Source organism: Chinchilla lanigera, unplaced genomic scaffold (genome assembly GCF_000276665.1).
Source record: "Chinchilla lanigera isolate Chin_1 unplaced genomic scaffold, ChiLan1.0 scaffold00046, whole genome shotgun sequence".
In the NCBI taxonomy this organism is placed as follows: Eukaryota; Metazoa; Chordata; class Mammalia; order Rodentia; family Chinchillidae; genus Chinchilla; species Chinchilla lanigera.
In genome coordinates this window covers 4,846,098-4,852,518 of record NW_004955447.1, presented here as the reverse complement: position 1 = coordinate 4,852,518, position 6,421 = coordinate 4,846,098, and positions in this window count along the sequence as shown.

Here is a 6,421-nt window from a genome sequence, read left to right as displayed (position 1 = left end):
TCCATTTTCCACTAAGAGCCCCATTTCTTTATTCTTACTGAGTGAGGACTGGGACCTGCAGAGAGGCCAAGGGTCACTGTGGAAAGTTAAAAAAGGGCTGAAATGTAGCTCAATGCGAAGGCCTTGGGTTCAACCCACAGTACTTCAAGAAAAATATATATTGTTGTCAACTTTCTGTTTCTACTTGAAACAGCCGTTTATCATCCATTTTTTCCCCAGTTTCCTCTAAGTCAGACATCTAGGTAAAGTCAACTTGGTTCTCTGTTAAAAAAGTCTTAAAGACTGAAAGCAAGTGTCTGGCTGGGATCTTGCCCAGAGAAAGTGATGACAAATGAATTCCAAGTACTTTCAGTTTATCGGCAGAACACTTCCTTGTAGCAGGACTCAGCAGCCTGTAGCTTGCCATCAGCCCATGGTGTCCTCAGCCTCTCTATTCCTGGACACAGCGTCCTTCCACCTTCAAGAAAGCAAAGTGTGTATTTCTCACACTTGGAATCTCTCCAACTCTTTTCTCCTAGGAAAAGATCTACTTCTGAGGCGCAACCCCAGAGAACTGCCTTACCTCTCCCATTGTGCAAGCTGGAAGTAAGAATGTGACATGTCTATCTCTTTACCATGCACTGAAACTACCAATGTTTTAATCCTAGACTTCCCAGCTTCTAGAACAATGAAAAGTGTTGTTATGATGTAGAAGCCTTAACATACTGAAATCATAACTTTCATCACATCTACAAATCTTTCTTGCTTGCTCATATCTCATCAGTCATAAGAGGATAAAGACAGAAGCTCCCAGAGGACCATTTCAGAATTTTGTCTGCCGTAATACCAAAATAAAACATTAGTTTCTGTGCTTTAAACTGTATGTTTAATAATGATGGTTAGTTTTAGTGAACATTTGATATTCATATTCAAAGGGTAGGTTAAATTTACAAAACAGTTTTGGTGAGCACACTTGTTTCAAGTGATGAGGAGAAAAGAGTGTCATCACAGATTGGGTGGAGTGTGAGACATCACAGTACAGCACTTCTGTAAAGACTGCAGTGAAGAGTGGCACTCTCTGATGGTATTGGTATATTGACTGAAATTTCTCTAACTTTACTCACTACTTCCAGGCATGAGAGCAGATACACTGACTTCTGGGATTAATTTAGGGCTGGGAGTTTCCTGGGTTTGTGGGCTGCAAGCTAATGACCATGACAGTGACGGAAAAGTAATTTGCACTATTTACAATTCAGCCCAACAGGTTTGCACAGAAGGAAATGCGGTCTTTAAGAGACAGATGATATGGAGATACTGAAAGAGATAACAAAAAGGAAAACCAGATGTCTAGAGTGCGATAGAAGTTAAGGTAATTTGGGCTTTGGGTTTACATCCCCTAAGAACTGAGGGTAAGTGTGGGTCATCCGCTCGGACGCTGGCACAGACCACATGATACAGGCATTTGATGGTGAGGTCTATTTCAAGTCAGGTGCCCAGAACTTCAACAAATGTGGGCAGTCAGAGAGAGGTTGGCAGTAACTGTGAAGGGCAAGACGTGGTACGGGTGGAATTATGAACCTCAGATAAAGCTTTACGCATGTGCAGCAAGCAATATTAGAAGATGACATTAATATTTGATGGTTCTTATTGGGAGGTGGGAGAATTCTGATTTAGTATTAAAAGCAAGAAGAAAAGCAATCACTGAGACAGAGAAAGTGCAGTGATGCTTTAGAAAATAACACCTAGACGTTAATAAGATAACAGAGCAGCATTCCATGCAGAGATGGTAAAAAAAGCATGGTACAGAGATATTAAATGAGAAGGAAAAAAGCAAATAGCAGTGTGCAGAGGGGAGGTCGGAAACCACACACATAACAGAACAAGCAGAGTAGTGAAAGTGCCTCAACAGGGTTCGCAGTGTGAAAGGGGAAAATGCCATACTTTAATGTTCTTGACCTTTGTCTAAAATTACATCGATAGCAGATTAACCTGATGTTCTGGGCAATATGTCTATGATACAACTATTTGACATGTCATCTGAATGGTAGCCATCAAAACTAATGGTCATGCCAAAAATATGATCATTATGTACACACATATACATAAAATATAATCTCAGGAGAAAACATAATAATATACCTCTTATTACATAATTTGTAAATATATGTGTCTATATATGCAAGGATTAGAAGGTAACAATAGTGTCTTAAATTAGTACTACTGTAATATTCCATTAATTATTTTAAAAGGAGGTAATAAATCATTTCTTTCCTTCAGTTTTTAAAAAGCATTATTTTTAACTGGAGCTATGTTCTTTTGTTTCTTTTTGAGACAGGCTCTCACTATGCAGTTCAGGCTGGCCTTGAGCTCACTTTGCAGCCCAGGCTGGTCTTGAACTTGCAACGATCCTCCTGCCTCAGCCTCCCGAGTGCTGGGCTTACAGGCATGCACCACCATACCTGACTCTCAGGTATTTTCTTTTTTTTCCCTGTTCCTGTTCTTGTTCCTGATTTTATTTTATTTTTTTAAATTTATTTTTGAACATAGAAGAAGCAAAACATATTCACAAACACAGAGACATAAACTAAATAACATTAAGACAATAAAAACAATACAGAATTTCAGACAAGGTGATAAGAAATTAACAATGGTTGTTATATTACATACAGTTATCTTCATATTGGTTACTCAGATAAACAAATATAGACATGTAAGCATGATCAAACAATTAAATATCAACTGTTCCTTTCAAGAAAGCAACAGAAAATAGTAGCACAACTATCCCAGCCATCTTGTGTATTTTTTTAATGAAACTTTTATCAAGTAGCATGATTTAATAGTTGTCTCTCTGATGGCTTCCTTTTAATCTCAGATTCTGTTTATTCTCATCTCCACTTATAACTGCTGTACTTTCTTCATAGTGCAGCGGTACTTGAACATTCAAACTTCTCACCCTCTTCTAAAGAGTATATCTTGTAGGAAAAATATTAGTGGATTGGAAAATTTAGTCCAAGAATTGAGGGGTCTCCACCTAGATCTAAACAGGAAGACAGAGTCTTGAAGTTCAACAGAAGCTACTTGTTTTGAATATAGATGCAAAATTGTTATTAAAACCATAAATATGGCAATTCTATATGTTTATGAAATTTCTCCACCTGGATATATTTTGAAGGGGGCATTTAAACATTTTAATGGTAGTTACTTGAGTTTGGGAGTGAAAAAAAGAATGATCAAACAGGACAATTTCCTTATCTTCAATATTACACTATAAAAGAACAGTTGGAATATAGATTCCGACAATGGAATGAAAAACATTAAAAATAGAATTTTCTAGAAAACCAATGACACATGTTTAGCATATTCTGTATTGCATAGCTCTGTAGCTTAAATTAATGAACCTTCAATAATTTAGAATATAGGGAAAATAATTTTCTGCTATATGCTGAATCTGGACTGGTTTTGGTATTTTCCAGTGCGAGCTACATAATAGCATTGAAAAAGGTCCAGAGGGAGTGATTTTAGATTCCTTGGTCATACTATGGTAACTTACATTAGTCACACAAGCTGCACTGCGTGTTTTTGCATGAGAAAATGCTAAATACAATTTCAATAAAAGAGAAGTATTTGTGATATACACAAAGCTACACAACTGGTAAAAATGTTAATAGTATATAAAATATTCCTTATAATCTCAAAATACATGCAGCATTGTCTGTGCTGTGCTTACATAGTTAATATTCCTTACAGTTTTATTTTTTGTACTGGGATCAAACCCAAGGATTTGCCCACCTAGGTGAATACCCTCCCACAGACTAACTTTGCATTTTTTGAGCTGTTTTCAAATATTCTCTGACTTTCATAATTCAATATAAAGGTGTCACAACATCATGAGGTAGATGATACATTTGACAGCTTGAAGACACTTGAGAGCAATGGTGTGCTTTTCTTTTTAAAATTATATAAGTATTTTTCTCATTTCTTATTCATTACAGTAAAAATTTTAAGAAAAAAAAGTTAAACTGTAAAATAATGTTCATTGTAAGCATTTACAAAAACATTCTAATTAAAACAGTTTTAATTTTCTGCAGTTCATGGGCTTCTATACTCTTGTTTGTGAAACAGATTTTGTAGTGAGTCACAAAAAGATCAAAAAGAAAAAATCTGACACTGTAATAAGTTTCAAAAGTTTTGCTGCTCATTTTGAAACATGGTGTAGCTTTCTGATTTGAGCTACATTAAGGCCTTGTATAGGCTCGCATATACTTTTAAGTGGGTTCTTTTCTTAATCATAAACTGGTCTGGGCCAGCTGACCCAGGTGAAGATCATGTGAACGTAGCTGACCTTACATTGCAAGGAGCACATTCTTGGCAATTGTCATTTGATTTCAGTGACTTCTAGGCCTCTGGTGTTCCTGGCTTCTAAGCTTCTAGAATCCATACTGATATGAGAGGAAAGAGCAGACTGGATATAAGAACTCCTGGTTCTGCTCCTTCACTGCTATACCCTGCTGCATTCTGTATGGCCAGAGGGGTCCTGAGAGGGGCCAACAGGGGATTAAGAAAAAACAAGACATAAGAAAAGAAAAGCTAGATCTAGGTGGAACATGGCCTTTTGATGCAGAAGCAGAAATGCCGTACAGACCCCTGTGTCTTTATTTATACTCAGTAAAAAGGGGGATAAGCATGCAATGGGTGCGAAAGTGCAAGGTCTCAGTGTTTTGCTGAAAATATGGAAAATAGAATATTCTCGGAGCTATTTGTGCCATAGTTAACAGGGAGGGACACTAAGGGGCCAGACACCTGTTGCTATGCAACTGAGCTAGAGGTGAACTTGTTTACATGGTCTGCCTCCATGTTCCTGGGACTGGTTTCGTTCTAGACCCAAGTTCTCTGATCTCTGGCTCAGCTGTGGCTTTGCTGCTCCCCACAATACCTGAAGAAACACTCTGAAGAAATACTCTGAAGAAATACTCTTGATTTTGACATCCCTTTACTCATAAAAGGAGGTTGATGTAGATAATCACTTAAATTCTTCCTTGTACTAAAAGTTATGAATCTAGGGGCTGGGGATTTAGCTCAACAGTACAGCGCCTGCCTGGCAAGTGCGAGGTCGTGAGTTCAATTCCTGGTACCAGAAGAAAAAAAAAGAAGTTATGAATCTAACATTAACTTTAGTCTAATAAGTTTATTTTTCATTTCCATGATTACATGAAAAAATACTTCCCACACATCCTTTCTCTGAGTTAAAAAAAAAAAAGTTTATACACTTGCAAGGTAGCTTCCAGTAGTACATTTTTGATGTCCTTATTATTGTTGAATCATGAACGTATCACTGAGTGATAACAACTATCATCAAAGATTTTTGGTCCAATCTTGTTCTGGTGTTATAAACTAACTCTGTAGTTCTCATAACACCCAAAATTCCACTAAGATTCTGTGGAGATTTTGTCTTGCTTTATTGACCATCATCCTAATAGAGTTGATCTGGCTCTAAGAAAAACAAGTCTGACATATTTTTTGGCTTTTTTCCTTTGAAAATATTAAGGAATATTACTATGGCGTCACCACATAAGAGGTAACGTATACTGTTTCTTCACTGATTAGTTTAAAACCACAAGTATATTTGAAAAATTCACAGAGAAAAACATAAAACAAATTTCTTTATAACATTAATGCATTTTCAACATTATTTGTATTGATATCATTGTACAATAAACTTTACAGTTTTGAATAAGCCTTAAGCATTCTTTGACTTTTCAACTTCATTAGTCATCAGGAATGCCTCACGAAAATGTCATGAGGTAGATAGCATAACTTCTCATTTGACAGATGAAAAATATGAAGTAAAAATATTATATGCTTCACACAACACCATTCAATAATAGGCCAAGCTAAAAACAGGACACAAATTGTTTCAAAAATCCATTTTTCCATTGCTTAGATTTCTTTGTGACTGTTTGTATTTATTCTTCTGTATTGGTCAGTTTTCCTGTTGCTGGGACAGAATACTGGCATCCACAACTTAAAGGAGGACAGGATTAATTTGGCACGTAGTTTCAGAGAATTCAGTCCATGGCTAGCTGGTTCTAAAGGAGAAATATCATGATGCAAGGGGATAGTAAAGCAAATACTAATAGTTGATGGCAGGGAGGAAGTAGAGCAAGGGAACAACACCAGGAAAAGGTAAGGTACCAGATATAGACCCTGATGTCAGACCTCTATCACCCACCTAGAAACACCCAGAAATCTGCTTTACAATCCTCTGGGCATATCACAAAACCAATTAAATTAACAATCCACTTTAATCATCATATCCTACATTTTATCAACTTTATACTCAGACACAACTGCTTAAACTATACTTAATCCCCAAATAAACACAAGGTCAGGGGCTGGGGATTTAGCTCAGCGGCAAAAGCGCCTGCCTGGCAAGCGCAAGGTC